Here is an 18,233-nt window from a genome sequence, read left to right on the forward strand (position 1 = left end):
TAGTCACTGTAAATTAAAAATGGAATGTGTTTTATTTATTTGTAGTGCTGCATGTTCAAATATTGTATCCCTATATTATAGTGCGTTTTGCTGTTTGTTTGGAAATCAAAAATGCCAAGATCGACCCAGTAATGCATCTGCAGTGTGCTTGGCTGATATAATGGCTGAATTCTGTGACTGTTATGAGTGCATTCATGCATGCGTGTGTGTGTGTGTGTGCGCACATGTCCCTGATAGCCTGCATTATGCACAGTACACAGAATGGGTTGCCTGCAGCACTAATGCAAATTTTTGTCAAGGGCACCATTAAAAGGTAAGACTGGGCCCTAATCTGTGCCGCTTCATCTCAAGGTTTTCATGGCATTTATTATAGTGCTATAGACACCCCTCACATTTCCATTATTTTTGACCACACTACTGCCAGTCACTGGCTTGCACTGGACGAATCCAGAGATTGCGGAACGAGTAGGTGGGTAACATTAGCCACTCTCTCATCCTGTCTATGCCTGGCACACCCGGTGCATCCTGGGTAATTCATTTCTCCCAGGGCTTTATCATCTCAGTGGGCTAGTGAATGATTTACACTGACAGCAAGCCATGCCAAGACCCAGTGTTATGAGCTGTGGTGAATGCATGCTTTAGTTTAAAATAAAAAACAAACAAAAAAAAACTGTTATGAGTACAGAATGAATGTGAAATATGAACTGTTAGATTAACAAGGGACAAAGTTATTCAAATGTAATCCACAGTAATTCATTTAATTGGGTGTACAGTACATATTGCCACAAAAATAGAAAGAAAACTGGGACAGTGTGGGACTATATTTTGTGTCTGACCATCAGCATGAAGAACAAAGCTTTTTTTTTGTAATTCTAATTTGGTGACAAAGTCAAGTCAAGTCACCTTTATTTAAATATACAGTGATAACAGGTAAATAATGATGATGCAAACAGAACTCGATTCTGCTGTAAAGCAGCTCTAAAAAAACAATAGCAAACAGTCATTATTCAGTGTCATTATTTTTTTAAAAATGACACACTTCACCTTCAACTCCCATGTTACATAACATAAAGCTATTTTTGCTGGTCTGTTTATGCCAGATCCATTTGTTATGAATAATCCATTTGTTGATATCTTTTATTTTACGACCATTATTTCCAAAATAAAAATGTAAAATTAATAAAATTAAGTACTTTTTATTTGTCAAACTTTTAACTTGACAATCCAAATAAGCATTAAAACATTTTTATGTATTATATTAACCACATTATATGTGATATATACCATTAAGATGATATAAAGCTACTTGTGTACATGGATTAACGTGGGTAAATGTTGAAGTTGATTAAGGCATGCTTTTGATTTTGATATTTTTTGGTTATCTCTCCAGATGATAGGAGCTCGCGGGCAGATCCACAAGCTTTAGGAGTGACTCGGCCTGCCAGTAAGAGCTGAATGAGAGAAAACACTGGCCCTGAGGGAAGAGATTTGATCAAACTGTCATTGTGGCTAAAGTTTTTTAGGAACAAAGCGGCACCTGGAAATCAGCCTCCACTCTGCAGGTGAAGGTGGCAGAGTGCATGAATAATGTATGAAATTTATCTGCTGCCGTTAATCATGATGTGATGCAAAGAGAGAGAGAGAGAGAGAGAGAGAGAGAGAGAGAGAGAGAGAGAGAGAGAGAGAGAGAGAGAGAGAGAGAGAGAGAGAGAGAGAGAGAGAGAGAGAGAGACTCATTTCTCTGCTCAGCTCAAGACACAGAATCCAGAGTCAAGGTCTTTAGAGAGGTAAAAAACTGAAATGTCTGTCATTTACTCATCCCCATCTATTTCTTTCCTTGTCCTACAAGGTTATAACCTTTACATAAATCAAAACATATTCAGTCACTTCATATGATTTTAGACCATGTAAGGAGACCTAAACAGCTCTCTATTCGTCAATGGTAAAACACCAAGCAGACACTTTGTGCACACTGAACAAGCCACATTCAGATAATATAATATGTACGAAAAAGTAACTCTCTGTGGAAGTTGTTCTTTACTGATTTATTTTGAATAGATTTTAATCAAATTCATATGATTTCTTTAGTGTGCTAAACAAAACTAAATTGCATACTATGAATCAGCTTTTCATAACCATATGTTTGCATCCATCAAGATACAATGCTAAATAATGCTAATCAAATAAAAATGGTAATAATCCAATACGATAAAGTACCAGCAAAATTGCCATTGTTAAATTGCCAGCAAAAATATCTATATTGCGATATAAACGTATTCATACCTCTAATGCCTAAATTTCCTTACGGAAACTGGTCATGATAAGATGGAGTAACATGTCATGGAAAAAATGCATTTAGAACATGCCAAGGCCTTTGTGTTTTAATGTGATCCACACCACGATCATTTGACTGATAAGGCCCCACAAATGGCTGGCTTAGAGCCGTAATTACTATCCACTCCCGCATAATCTTTCTCCCCAGCGAACATGTCAATGCCGGCAAGCAGGAGCGTGCTCGCAAACGGAGGAAGTAAAAGGAGAACATTTAGAGATAAGAAGGGCTACTTTCCTCTCATCGATACAGTCATGACTCGTAAGATTTCAATCCATCACTGGGCTTTTAAGAAAGCATTGCCTTGCCTTTAATTAAGGCACAGTGAATTATTTGACATGCAGCTACTAAGCCATTGTAAACGCTACTGGAGACTAAAGGGTGTCAGAGATTAGAGATCTTACAATCGGAAGGTCAATAGTATTATTTAGAGGTCGGGAAGTGCATGTCAACTGTGCAGAATGAAGTGATTTAGCTCACTGACCCATAAGGAAGTTGACTTGTCATTCAGGTGAGAGGATGATGCACAGTGTCTTTTATGGATGTGGCTTACTGAATATAATCTCTCTACTATATATGATTTGAATAAAAATTAACATTCCTAAGTAGGAAAACATGACTTGAATGCATAAGTTGCTATCGTGTGCAGGTGTTAAGGACAAATACAGTAGCACAAAATTACTCTGGAGACATACAGTATGGCAATATGGCTTGCATAAACTACATTATTATTATTATTTTTTTTTAGCAAACTATAATAGACCAGGCTATGTTTCAATGAGCATGCTAACAGGTCCTAGTCCTACTAATACCACAGAATGTAGTATGTATAAATACTGTACTGTCCTATTTTCAAATATATAATATTAAGCTTAATTTATATAGCGCCTTTCCCAAGCTCAAGGACGCTTCACAATAACAGTACAAACACAATCAGTTCACACATGAATGAATAATAGATGATTGCCGTTGCATATCGTATTACATTTTGAAACAAAAACAGAGACAAAAAACAACACTAGGCCTATATACAGACAGGAAGGTGGGCAGTTGAAGTAAAGATACAAAAGACTAATTGTACCCAATTTAACATTATTGACTGTAATACAGAGTTATGAAGAATGTTTAAAGGAGCTGTATGCAAGAAATTTATTTTAATTAATCATAAATTTTCCCTGATATGTCACTAGACATTAAGAAATCATGTTCATTTCAAATACTTATATCACTGACAACAGTAGTCCGGCCAGGATATTGTCACTTAAAAAGTCAAGTCGCAGCCATTGACTGATGTTGATATTGTCAAGTTGTGTTTCGTTTCTGATGCGTCACCCTCCACCTATCTACCAATCACGGACTCAGTAGTGTTGCGGCATTCGGGTTGCCAGCTCTTCTCTAGTTACCACAGCTGCAGATACAAATGCGTCAGAATCGGATAAAAAAAATTATAACGTTGCGAAACCCCAAAAAACTCAATATGAATCTGAAATATTTTGTTACGAAGTCTGAAATAAATAACAGAAAAAGACTCGTCACTTGCCATTGGAAGCTTCTTGTAGCAGCCTACACTCCTGCTGGAGCCTACAGAATATCTGGCAACCTCAAGTCATGGGGGAAGGTGCGCATACACCCTATTTTGAAAGTGATTGCAGTACCAGTATTGGCCACAATCTTGCATACAGCTCCTTTAAGAAAAATCAAATCATTATTTGAGCAGATTACAAAAAGTAATGGTAACACTTTATTTCGATAGTCCACTTTAGACATTCAACTAACTTTGTAGTAGCTTTGCCACTACAAGTCAACTAACTATCATTAGAGTATTAGTAGACTGTCAGCTTAATATCTGCTAACACTTTATTTTATTGGTCCCCCAACAGACATTCAACTGACTGTAAGTAACTTAGCAACAAGAAGTCAACTTGTTCTCCTAACCTGAACCCTAACACCTAACTCTAACCTAACAGTCTACTGACAGTCTACTACAGCCTACTAATACTCTAATGACACTTGGTTGACATGTACTGTAGTTGAAAAGTTACTTATAGTTAGTAGAATGTCTAAAGTGACTATCGAAATAAAGTGTAACCAAAGTAATAATACAGAATACAAGCCAAAATGATTATTGTTAAGTATGTCTAATGTTTTACTAGTACCCTGTAATAGAAAAACATTACTTCAAATTCTTAGGTAAGTGTAGGAGGAAGAGCAGTAAGAAAGGTCATCTGGCTGGTTGGAGAACTGAAGATTAAATATTACTGGCCGTTTAAATGGGAATAGGAGTAAAGAGGAAGTAAAAAGAGCAAGCATTTCTCATGCTCACAGAATTCGTTAGTGCCCCGTTTACACGCTCCATTGCAAAAAACAACAGCTGGAGCAAAAAAAAAAAAAAGTCTAACATTTTGCTGTTCTTTGCTTTCAGGCTCATCTGTTAGAGGCATTGGTTGCTCCACCCGTGGAACAAACCCAGTGAACATGCACCTGGACTTTCGGAGAGACGTTCTCGAGCGCTAAAATAAGTAAGCTGATTGTTTCAGATATAATCCACTGCCTTTTTTGCCTTTGAATCTTCACAGTCGACCGCCCTGGTCAAGTCCTGCAGAGCTCCTTGAGTAAGTGAGCTCAAGGGGGAGAGAAAACTGACCTCAACTCATCCACAGAGCAAAGAGGGAAGGAGAAAAGGAAGGAAAAGACAGATGAGGGGGACTGAGAGCAAACGGATGGTTACGTTCTCTTCATGGCGGCGAGGAGGAGAAATAACAGAAACGAATTAATCTGGCGGTGCGGGGGCCATGTTATTAACAGCCTACTGAAACGCACTTAACTCATGCCTATTCAATTATGCTAATGCACATATGCAAATGAACGGTCCGCAACACCATGCTGTCTCAATTAGGTGACAGGCTTACAAGGGTTGGTTTTAGAGAGCGACCAGATTATTGCCCTGCTATCCGTCTACAAGCAAACAGCTTTTGACCTGTGATTATCATTACGAGACATCAGCGGGGCGAGTTGACTCGCAGACTGAGAAGCAACGTTCTGTTTGCGTGCAACCGCATGTGTTGGCTGCACGTGCGTCTTCACATGTCATGTTAATTGGTTCAGTTCAGCACTGTTGATTTTAGCAGTGCTTCCTTCAATAATGAACCAGCTTTTGAAGGGTCAGACATATGCAAGGTCATCTCGTGTCATCTGCCTCTGTTGTCACATTGAAGCTCTTTATATACATTGTAGATCAAATCAAACAATTACGTGAATGTGACACAAGCTCCACAACATTACATCATCAAATGACTGAAGCCCAGCATGCATTAAATTATTTCACAAGTCATTTCTAATGGTGGAAACTATTAAATGCACAATAAATCTGAATCACTGATCTATGTTAATGCTTGGCTTTCATGTCTAACACGTATTCACAATGTACCAAAAGGGTATTAAAATCAATAGGGTGAATTTTCAGAAGATTGGTGAGTAATACATCATATTCCATATGGCCAAGGTTGGATTATTAACATTGATTATTTCTGACCACGAAATACAGCATGTTGTCTCAAAAGAAACAGCTTTAGCTCTCTTGCGCAACAATTTTAACTTGCACAAGAGCATTTTATTATTTAGCATGTCCCACAAATATGCATGACCAACCAGATATAGCTAACATGCTGAACACATATGCACTACATGGGCGCCACAATGATTTCAAAGCAGTCTATAGAATGGCTGCATGAGTCAATATCCGCCGTCACTGCGTCATGTAATGCTTCAAAGACTTACTATACAATAGCAAACTAATGAGAATGACAAGTACATCATAGCTCATTCATCTGAAAGTAAGATGAGCATGTAACATGCTATTGCTAACCGAAATAAAATTTGATTTTCAGGGGAATTTTCACCATTTTAGGGCACTTCAGGTATCATCTATTGATATTAAAAAACTTTATATTTTTCAATTGGTTAACAAATTCTCAGTCTGATTCATTAGACAGAGGATGTTATCTATTTTCTTTAAAATAAAACACAACGTTATATATATATATATATATATTATATCAATTTATAATTTATTTAAGTTTTGGTCAGTAAAGAAAATAAACAATGATTCCTAAGAAAGTACCACTAACTACAAAGGGAAATATCACAGAGAGTCACATTTTTCTCTCTATTAATTTCTGGTATGGAAAGAGCAAAAGGTAAATGTAAAGGAAGTTGTATAGTGACATTGTCGCTGTCCTTTAAATAGCGATTCTGAAAGCAGCCCCTTTGCGTAAAGCCTGGAAGTTTGTTGCTGTCCGGTGCTGAAAGCTTTGAGGCAGGTGGCGCTGTCCAAAAGCAAGAAGTGCTGAAAGCTGTGTGTCGTGTTGGGTATGGAAAAGCACACTCTCTGTGGGTGGCTACGAATCTCATTTGCTCAGAGCTGTCAGCAGTCTCCTTAGCACCTAACAGGGCATTTCTTACATCTCGTCTGGTGAATTTAAAACAAATATTTATTTACACAAGTGTCAGACTAACATCTGTGACCATAAGCACTGTGTTAAGACAAGTAAAAGAAATCAGTTTTCAGTAACATGATCTTATTTGATTCATATAAAACTCTTATAAGCATCCTTTTGGGTTGGTTTTGGATTATGTAATTCCAATGGGAATACTACACTCCTTATGGGACTACACTGTATTTTTTCCCCTAGCTGTTCACTCTTGCTGCTTTGCATGTTAGAGCACGCCCTGTGTGAACACCTTTTGGATTGGAGCATTAAGATAGTAGGGGGAAAAAAGAATAATATCTGTAACTATCATACATTTCTTTAGCTTTCATAGCTGTACAGTGTACACATGGTTAAGACTATACACAGTGCTGTGCTCCAATATGGCCATCTGCAGATTTGTATTTTTTCTCTGTCTATTTATTTATTTTTAGTAGGATTTATGGCTTGAACCAGCTGCTTGGTAAATATGTACACTAAGCAGACAATCATACAGCTAATTTTTGATGAAGATAATCCAAATCCGCAGCAAGAGAGAGAGATAGAGAGTCTATAGGGGAGATTAAAAAGAGAAGATTGTGAGTACAGAATCCCATATCGCGGATCATGTGACCTTAATTCCACTCTGTCATTTCTCCCCGTGGAGTGTGAGAGAGACGACCAATCACAAGGCGCAGTTAGTGAGGTCGTGAGGAGTGGGAGAAAAAAAAAAACCATTCCGCTAACGGCAAGTAAAGCGTTGACTAGCTCAAATACCGTCCAACAAATGGGGGAAACAGTCATGCAGACTCACACTTGTCACCACACTGCATATGCACACTAACAAGCAACCTCTCACATGCCATTTACACCTAGTTTAGTTTCAGTTAGGTCTTCCACACAAAAGCATGTGGGTTTTCTCTCTGCATGACCGACACATACAGGTCGACCCCTAATCTCAATACTGTCCCCCTCCATGTTTATAGGGTTTTTACAACATGTTTTATTCCACCTTCTGTCAGATAAAGCTCATATAAATTACACAGCCATTAGGAAAACAAAAACAGACATATCAATAGAGCTCTTGCCAGCTTCACTCATTAACTATTGATGCTGTGTGAGATCTGGCGCCACAGCTGGACACACACACACACACAGATTGTTTATTTCTGTACTTATTGACAATGGACTCAATTCAAACCAGTCTCCATGGTATTAAACCAAAGAAAAGAGGTGGCAGTTTAAGTTCAAGTCGAGGTGGTCAAGCCACCAGCCATACAGAAACCCATCTTCTGTACCACCTTAAAAGTACAAATTAACATTCAAAAGCAATGTGAAATAATCTGATGTAAAACAGTCTTCTGGGGAAAAAGAAAAGGAACCAGAGTGCAGTTCGCTTTGATTAAGAAAAGATCCATTTAAAAAAAAGAGGTGGATGGCATGCCGTGGCTTTTGAGGATTATACCAGGCAGGAGAATTGAACCGAATGAAGAGAAGTTGTTTGAAGCTCCGCAATAAGCCATTCTTCCCCTCTTTCATGTTTTGAAATGAGGGAACAACTGTGCATGTTAACCGCAATCCAGCAGCCCCTTTGTTCCATTCTTAGATCAAGAGCTAATGGAGGAACGGGGCTTTAACTTGAACAGAGTGCCTGGAAATGGTGAAACCGGAAGAGATCCGTCAATTAGGTGTAGTTTGACATCACCGAGAGAGTGAAGAATGATTCTACGGGAGCTGATAGCGCCTTGAGGTTTGATCACTCCATACATCAGGGGCTGCAAACTCTACTGGGAAAAATAGGATATGAGATGAAAGCTATGTGTGGGCATGTGGGGGAAGGGGTGTGTAGGATACAATCACAAAGCCCATAAACACAATCTCACCATTGCAATGACAGACAAACCCTGTTTCTCTGCCTGCCCATGTCTACTGTTTTAGAGAAAGCAATCCGCCCTCTCAAGTGGGCTTTGTAAACAACAGTCGTGCCTGAAAAGACCCTCAAACTGACAGTTTTCAAAGAGAACAGGTGAGAAAGATGTTTGGAGATGACCTCCTCGTCACCGGTGTAGAATTAGACGGCAGGAAGCCACTGAAGTTATTCCTCCTGGAATCAGCCGTCACGAGGCACTGGAGGTAGGAAGCACTCTAGTGCTATTGTGAACTGTTTTCACTCGATAATGAAATACAAATGCTATCACATGGCTGAGCATATAACCACACAACATTTGCATGCACATAGGCGCGTAGTGTAGTTTTCTCATCAGATCTTGTTATCTAATCCATTCCAAGACTTTAAAACCCAAAGCATCGTCTCCTTTGAACTAGAATCTCCTGAAGCAGTTCAGCACACTTCGCTACAGATGTTATACTGTAAGTAACTAACACAAACATTGCTCTCAGTACAGTCAAGTGTCCCTACCTGGCGGTCTGTAGTCACTTCTGGGTTTTTGTTCAGAGCTGGATGGCAGGTAGAGCAGGAGGTAGAGGTTGAAATTGAATTGAGTGAAAACACCTCCGTTTGTCCTGCAGAAATACGGACACCCTGTGTACACGCGCTCTCTCTCTCTCTCTTTCTCTCCCTCTCTTACACACGGCTCTGACACGCAGCACTGAATCTCTCTCTCTCTCTCAGCCTTCCTACTCGTCTTCCCGCCCACCTACCCCCAACACCCTCCCTTTTCCTATCTCTTTCTTTCACACACACTGTCATTCTCTCTCATCACACATGCGCACTCTCTCTCTCTCTCTCTCTCCCGACACACTCTCATTCACTGTGACACCAGCTCTCACTTGTACATACATTATGTTTCTTTACTCAACAAACATGCTCTTCCTCTGCTTTTGTCTTCCACAAACAAGGATGAGCATATATTTGATGTAACTAAGGTTGTATTTGGAAAGGAATACCAGCTTGTTATTAACTGAATACAGTGCAGTATACACTGCATATCTCAACCAGTGGGACGTGACCCAAAAAATGCATCACATGTCTGTTTTGATTGGGTCATTGACAGTCACATGATGTGAATGTAAATATTATTATTATAGATGATATACTACATTATTAACCCTTTAAGGCACTCACTGTTTTTTTATCATACATTTTAAGTGCAGCAGATATAAAATACAACAACTGAATCTGGCAGCGGAATAATCATATTTACGTATACAACATGCCCATAAATGCAATGCGTGCACTCCGTCTAGCTGTCTTAAACAGAAGAACACATCTTGTGTGAACACATCTTAGGGCTGCAATTCCTTCTTGCTCTTTGTCCTGCTCTCTCTCTCTCTCTCTCTCTCTCTCTGTCTCTCTGTGGTGTAGATGCAGCCCACGTCCCCTTGAGGAGTCATTCAAGGGCATTCCCAAAGAAACTGTATGCAAATGAACAGTGAGCCCGGAGCATCTGCCTGGCCCCTCCCCATGTCCAGATGCTCGGCCTGTGAGGGGAGTGGGGGCGGAGCCATGGCCTAAAGTGGCTCAAAAAGCCAATGTCATAAACACAGCTTGAGCTCAACTTGCTGATAAACCAATTTGGAACAACATTCATGATAATGTGTTTTTCAACATAGACATTTTCTAAATCAGCTGATTTGTACATTTGTGGTATTGATTTTAGGTGCTGTTTTGGGCATTGTGCTTTTTGACATTACCAAATGAGACGTTGGAAGAAACAGAAGGTCATGCCCTTCTGAGAGGAACACTCATCGCTGGCTCAGTACGCAAACTGGGAAAAGGAAGAGTGGAGGTTTTATGGAATTCTGCTTCGCTCATGCTACACAATCAAGCGTGCCGCACAAGTGCTGAAAAGTGAAGCCAAAGCGTCTCGATCGCCCCCCGGTGACTGGTCCCAGTATAGGTCATAAAGCCCAACTTCCCATGAAGCCTGATGGACTTGATGAAAACAAAATCAAATTACACTTCATATAATTTTTTTTAAAGAGGTTTTCTGTCATTTTAGGTAGTTTTATCATGCTGATTTAAGTTTAAGTGTTTTTTTTTTAAATAAGTTTTGTTTTACTTAGTTATTTGATGCTATAAAAACGGGAATGTGGCATCATGATTGACAGCTGTGATTGACAGCTTCTTTAAAAGTAGTCACTGAGGCAATAACAGACTTTTCGGGAGGAGATTGGAGCTTCAACTTTAATTTCAACATGCCCATAACTTTATTTCACACAGTAAATTATTAACCATTTTTGTGTATGAGTGAGGGCGGGACCTTGATATCGCGGCTTTACTTCATGTTTACTACTGCGCAGAAGCAGGTCCTAAATCTGCGCAAGATGTCAGCGTCACAATAGGACTTTGGTGGATTCACTTTTGACTAATGGAAGAGAGTGGAGGGGCTTCATCCATCTTTTTTTTACAGTCTATGCTGTATCAATCTCTGCCTCTCTCTCTATGTTTCTCTCTCCCTCTTGACCTCATTCTCTTTCCCTCTCTTTTTCACACTCTGTCTAATACTGCTCTCATGCTGTGACGGTTCATTTTTTCCTTTGTACGTGTGTGCTTCAGCCTTCAGGCAGCGGTTTGTTCTATCTGACAGTTTACATTAGCAAAAGCCTCTCAGCAATTGAATAAGATGTTGGCCATTAATGACATCCACTCAGTTCATGAACGCACACAGATACTGGTCAGGTTTTACTTTTCATGTACAGTCTCACCACCCGCAATTTTGTCCTATAAACTGTTTCACAACCCTTTGATTTTTTTTTAATTTTGAACTGAAATGAGAATTGTCATTCATTTTAAAACTATAATGTAACACATATGGAGGAAATATGATATCCAAAAAGAATGCATGTGAGATGGAACAAAATCCATTTGGAATCCAATAGGAATTGTTTGGATTGTGATAATTGGCCATAACATAGCAGATGAGAATTTAAGTTTGCTAAAACAGTGCCTAAATTTGGCTATTTAGCTACTGGTTACAACTATTCGGTTAAAATTATATGGGAAAGAAAGGTGATTTAATCAATTTTGAGCGTGGCATGGATGTTGGTGGCGGTCTGAGTATTTCACAATCTGCTGGGATTTTCACGCACAACCATTTCTAGGGTTTACAAAGAATGGCGTGAAAAGGGAAAAACTTCCAGTATGTGTCAGTCCTGTGGCTGAAAATGCCTTGTTGATGCTAGAGGTCAGAGGAGAATGGGCCAACTGATTCAAGTTGATAGAAGAGCAACTTTGACTGAAATAACCACTTGTTACAACTGAGGTATGCAGCAAAGCATTTGTGAAGCCACAACACACACAACCTTGAGGTGGATGGGCTACAACAATAGAAGACCCCACTGGGTACCACTCATCTCCACAAAGAGGAAAAAGAGGCTACAATTCGCAAGCTTGGAAAATTGCAAAATTGGACAGTTGAAGACTGGAAAAATGTTGCCTGGTCTGATGAGTCTCGATTTCTGTTGATACATTCAGATGGTAGAGTTAGAATTTGACGTAAATAGAATGAGAACATGGATCCATCATGCCTTGTTACCACTGTGCAGGCTGGTGGTGGTGGTGTATTGGTGTGGGGGATGTGTGCCAATTGGGCATCGTTTAAATGCCACGGCCTACCTGAGCATTGTTTCTGACCATGTCCATCACTTTATGGTCACCATGTACCCATCCTCAGATGGCTACTTCCAGCAGGATAATGCACCATGTCACAAAGCTAAAATCGCTCAAATTGGTTTCTTGAACATGACAATGAGTTCACTGTACTAAAATGGCCCCCACAGTCACCAGATCTCAACCCAATAGAGCATCTTTGGGATGTGGTGGAACGGGAGCTTCGTGCCCTGGATCCCACAAATCTCCATTAACTGCAAGATGCTATCCTATCAAGATGGGCCAATATTTCTAATGAATGCTTTCAGCACCTTGTTGAATCAATGCCACGTAGAATTAAGGCAGTTCTGAAGGTGAAAGGGGGTCAAACACAGTATTAGTATGGCGTTCCTAATAATCCCTTAGGTGAATATATATATATATATATATATACATACGTCTCACTGTTGAGATATACGTATATGTGTTTTTCTGACCAATGGCAGTGTTTGGGGAAACCTGTTCAGAAACAGAAATTACACACTTGGAATCAGATGACACTTATTTGCGCTGCTCATGGTAGATTGAGTTGGTCATAATGTAAATTATCTGGCTTGCGGTTCTATGGGATTGCTGTCTCACGCTAATTTGCTCTGTTTTAGTAAATCTGGCCGATGGATCTTTAAAGAAACAATGACAATCCAATACTGAGTAGTTTAAATGATTTTGTTTTAGTGGATAAGGGATAAACCATCTTTCAACATCATACAATTAGATGCTAATGCAGCATCCTTTTAAGATGGCCATTTCAAAATTTCTCCCTAAAAGTGTATGATGTTGTGTGGGATGATACAGATCTCCACTTTTGGTCAAAATTGAGTTTTTGACATAATCTGATCCATTACGTGTTTATTAATGCCTGTGTGGTGTTATTTTTGTAAAAAAATAAAAATAAAAAAAATTAATAGATAAAGCTATAATAGAATTTTGTACTAAATAACAGTTTTGCAGGCTGGGATGTAAAAACTTTGATGCTCAATATCTCAGAACTACTGTACCCTAAACAGAGATAGAACCTTATAATTCTAAGCTCACAAAGTGTGTGCTTTCACAGCTAGCCAGGCAGGAAATAAAAACCTAACAGACTCAAAGCTTAATGATTACCCTTGTTAAGCCGTCTGCTCCAAACAGCAAACCTTTAGAGGGGGACGTGTCTCTTGCTGTCTTTTTTTTTATTTAAACAGATGTGTATTGGATCTCAGTTCTCTGCAGGTAGATGGTTTATATTCAGCTCCTTGACAGAGAAAATTGAGAGTCAGCCAACTGGTGCTAGAAGAGAGGTGAGAATGACAGCGACCTGTGTGTATGCTTGCCACATAAATGTAAGCTTATTGATCCAAGGTGGAGGAGTGTGGGATTTTTCCACATTTTCACCTCTGTGTTTGGTCAAAGCCATCCGCCATATCTCTCCAGTTCACAGAATACTACATGGATGTGCACTCCCTGTGACGCTTGAATGTGCACGGCAAGCGCGCACACCTCTCTCACAGCAATCAGAGAGATCTGGCACTGAAAATGATGGATTGCTCAAGGAGTAAAACAATAGAGGAACATTATCAAATCACACATATCAGTTTCTGGTAAGAATCAGAATGGATACTGTTGCATTATCAGTGAAGGCTGATCACTATGCAGTTTAAATGGAGCATAATACTGCCCTCTTGGGGACGATGGCTCAAAATTTTTTACAGAATGAATAACCTTTGAACAAGCCTCATACAATAAGACGACAACAACCTCACAAAAGCATCCCCATCGGTGATCTTGGGTTAGATGGTTCTTGGGTGGCTAACTAACTGAGAGTCTCTTCTCTTTTAAGGAATAATAGCTCAATTCCCATGGGTGCATCTGTTACCATAGCAATGCCTATATATACAATAAAAACCGCCATGGCTATAATGTTCTGCAAGCATAATGGGATTTTTAAACTGGGCCAGATCATTTTGTGTCTATGGATGGATGGATGGATGGATGGATGGATATGGTTACAAAATAATATGATGCTTTTTTATAATTACTAATTTTATCTTGGACTTGTGACAGACCAATAGATCCTTTTTTATTATTACTGATTGTAGCTTGGACCAGTGAAAGACCAATATATCCACATTGCTTCGGCCACATGTGTGTCATAATAAGTAATAAATATCGGCCGTGAATATTCAGTAATGGCATTACCATCTGATACCATCACTATGCTTTTGTTAAAAGTTGCTTGTTAAAAAATTGTAACGTAAATGCAATTTTGCACAAGATCATGGAGAGCTACAAGGGCATCAGCTCCTTTCCAAAGTTGGTTGCCAGGACTTAGCAAGAAGAATACTTAATACAATGATCGCAGATGTGCTAGTGGCAGAGGAGGGTCTGCTTTAGCACAGAAAAATAAATTAAGAATGGATTTCTCAGCTGCCACATTAATGAGGTAAACCAGGAACAAAGAGCTCACTTACACCTGCTAACCACAATTGAGTGCCAACACACTGACTCTCCTCATATTTGAAAATTTGAGAAAAAGAATGTAAGAAAGAAGAGAAACAGAGAATGTGCAAGGGAAACCAAACACTGCCTATTTCAAACAAAACAAAATTGAGTCTTCATACTAGTTGCAATCATAAACAAAAGGTTTAGTCAATGTTCCATTCCGACAAATCTCATTTTCGGCCAGTTTCTATTTGTAAAAACTAATAAAATTGTATACATCCAAGGGCACAAAATCAATCTAAAAATTGAACAGGGTATATTATAAACCTTATCAGCGCTAACAGGTGGTAGTTGTAGTGAGCGCACAACTAAAAAAGGATAACTAAAAGAACAGTCTTTAAAGGGCTCACGAACTGGCTTTTTGAATTGTATTATATTGTTGTCTGAGGTCAACTTATGACGTTCGTTTGGTTTTTGCATTCAAAAACATCAAAATTAATAAGTAATAGGCTATTTTTTAACCTAGTTTTGAGCCTAGCTGAAAAACGCTCAGTTTTTATGGGCGTCTCGAACTGAAGACTTGGAAGTAAATGCCCATTGCTGTGAGTGGATAACAGTTTTGCATATTATAATGAGTTTCAACTCACCCGTCGATGCACTTGGGGGAAATTGTTTTGAAAGAAAAAAAATAAAATAAAACGGTGGGCGGGGCTAAACTGGTCATTTTGAAGTAGGAGTTGATCTTCTTCTGCGGGGGTGGTGTTTTATCCTCATAGTTCCCCACTTTGAAAAACGAGTCGTTTGCTGGGGCTGGTGTCAATAAAAGCTTTTATTGGACTAGCAAGGAAGTTCTGAAAGATGTCAAAAGCTCAAGGAAAATTTGATTTCTCAGTTCATCACCCCTTTAATCACAAATCTCTGAAGACAGAGATAATATATAAGCAACCATGCAAACTGAAATGACACAAAACCATGAACTGAGGAAACTAATTAAAACTAAACAAAAGGGCTGAATCCGAAATCACCCCCTAAACCCTCAATCACTATTCCCCATGTTAGTCCACGAAAATAGTTCACTTGAAGGAGTAAATAAAAACAAGTGGGTAAATTCGGACAGCCGTTGAGCTCAATAACATCCACTATGGTTTCGGACACCACTACAAATGGCTGTCCCCTCAAATAAATTTTTCGATTCAGCCAAGGAAAACTAAACAGAAACCTGACATCAGCTTAGCTCATGAATATTATGGCGCTTTTACATTACCAGTACCAGCTCGACTCGCACCATTTTCCATTGCAGACAGTACCGCCACAAATAGTACCCGGTTGTCATAGTGACACCTTTTGTTCCTCGCTGCCCTATCAAGCTCTCGCTGGATCCGCTCTTCGGCAACCAAACAAAGGAAAGTCTGCACCTCCTCGTTTGACCATGGCGTATTCAACCGAGTTGCCATAATAATAGTAGTAAGTTTAGAAACTATCTCTGGCCAAACTATTTAAAAATGGCGGGGTTATACTGGATATTCCATCTGGCGCGTGCAATGATGACGCAGTGAATGGTTACGATTCTCTCTGACCAATCAGCTGTCTGCATTGTTTTCACGTCACATTTTAGTACCGGCTTATAGCTCGCTCAGAACCTCGCTGGAGGTGATACTAAAAAAAGTATGCGAAAAGAGGGTACAGATACAAATTTTACACAGTGGAAAACCAAACAAAGGCGAGGCGAGCCGAGTCGAGTCGAGCTGGTACTGTGCAGTGGAAAAGCGCCATATATTAGGTGACTTAAAATTCACCCAAGTAAGAGAACATGCAAAGTGTTTATATATATATAGCACAATTCACATAATGTAACAGAATGAAATGTTGACTCTGGATGAAGTCTAGTAATGTGCAAGCATTATGGGTCTTGATGGACTTGATCTACTCAATCTATGTTTTACTCACGCAGCCTACTGAATGAATATGATCCAGACGTATTCTGACAAAAACGTGATTTTCTCAGCATTTTTCTCAAAATGTTGCTTTTTAATGAAACTTACCCACATTCAATTGATAAATGCATGCATTAAATGCAATTGATAAATGCATGAATAATTTGTGTTATTGTTGTTTAAAAGCAGAGGCTCTGTTATTTCGTTTGATATATTGCATGTTCAGATATTCATACAACAAAATATTCTGGGGGTCATGACATTTTTTTGTGAAAAATGACCAAAAATGCTGGCAGGTGCTGGTAACCTTTTTTTTTTTTTAAAACAATGGAGGGGAAAGAGTTAACATTGTCATTGTATGCATATAACATTGTAAAGCACATAACATATAATTTATAATGCTCCCTTTCAGAGTACCATCAACAATTAAATGCCACTCATCTCCTCAACTCAAGCCCCTGAACATTACAATATCCTCCAACCTCGGACAGAACCTTTTTCCTCCTTGAATTTACAATCACAACATGGCCCTGTTGAAAAATAAAATATCCCTGAAAGTATGAAAGTATGAAAGTAGTGAAAGACCAAGATGAATAAATAATACATAGAGGCCTTGATCAAAGCATGTCTCCTGAGCATGGGAGGACACCAAGCCCAACAAAAGGTCAAGGGTACTTAAAGCTGTGAGAACTCGATGCACCCAATGAGCATCATTAATGTGATTGCTAGCCTGTTATCAACTTGCATACAGTATACACTCTCGAAGTTGCACAATACACCCATTAGGCCACCGCTACTGAATAGAGGCCTTTGAGAGATGCACTTTTGCATTTTGCTGCAAGTGCAGAGAACGGTGTCACAGTTTGGTTCTCTTGGGTTGTTTGGTCCGGACCAGAAGAGAAAATGATACATTTAGTCCTGGTTCGCTAAGGGAGTGTTTGCTTCACTTTGTTCTTTTGGTCTGGACCAAAAAATGTCAATGTGTGCAGGGCTACATGCATTCGTTGTATGTGGGTACATATGATGGTATTTATACCAGCTGAGATTTTAAATGCATTTTAGGCAGAGAAACCTCTCTTAATTAATTCTGATAGTTTAATTATGCTTCCCATTTGCCAGGAGCATCAACCTGCCAGACTCCAGCGAAACAGCTTTATTTTCATCATTTCCTCTCTGTCTCTTTCTGCCTTTCTCTGGATGCCTCAGCACCCTCCATGTTTTCTTCTGTGAACGCAGGTGTTCATTTCAGAGTTGTCGCTGCTGAACGCTACCAAACTAGATGCAAACACACAAACATGTGCGCACACCCCCTCTCTTCTCCTCCTGACACCTGTGGAGGCCATTGTTTCTGACAGGAGAGGAGGACACGCTGCAGATGTTGGGATGTTAATGAAGTGTGAGAGAGGGGACGTCCAGGACGTCCATTGTAATCATACTCTGCACTTCCAGTCCTTGGCTCCTTTACTTAA

The 18,233-nt window shown here is 39.4% G+C and overlaps 1 protein-coding gene across 6 annotated transcripts in view; it reads right to left on the bottom strand.

Moving 5' to 3' along the window:
• Positions 1–18,233, bottom strand: part of syt1a (synaptotagmin Ia) — a 170,187-nt gene that overhangs the window by 59,272 nt on the left and 92,682 nt on the right. The window contains exon 1 of one of the 6 annotated variants that reach the window (XM_039663305.2): positions 9,218–9,361. The exons of 4 other annotated variants lie outside the window; for them this stretch is intronic. The gene's annotated coding sequence lies outside the window, so the exon portion shown is untranslated. Of the gene's footprint in view, positions 1–9,217; positions 9,362–18,233 lie in introns of those variants that run through there. One more of the 6 variants, XM_039663334.2, reaches the window with a different exon arrangement.

The sequence above is a fragment of the Pimephales promelas genome, chromosome 24 (assembly GCF_988280905.1).
Source record: "Pimephales promelas chromosome 24, fPimPro1.hap1.1, whole genome shotgun sequence".
In the NCBI taxonomy this organism is placed as follows: domain Eukaryota; kingdom Metazoa; phylum Chordata; class Actinopteri; order Cypriniformes; family Leuciscidae; genus Pimephales; species Pimephales promelas.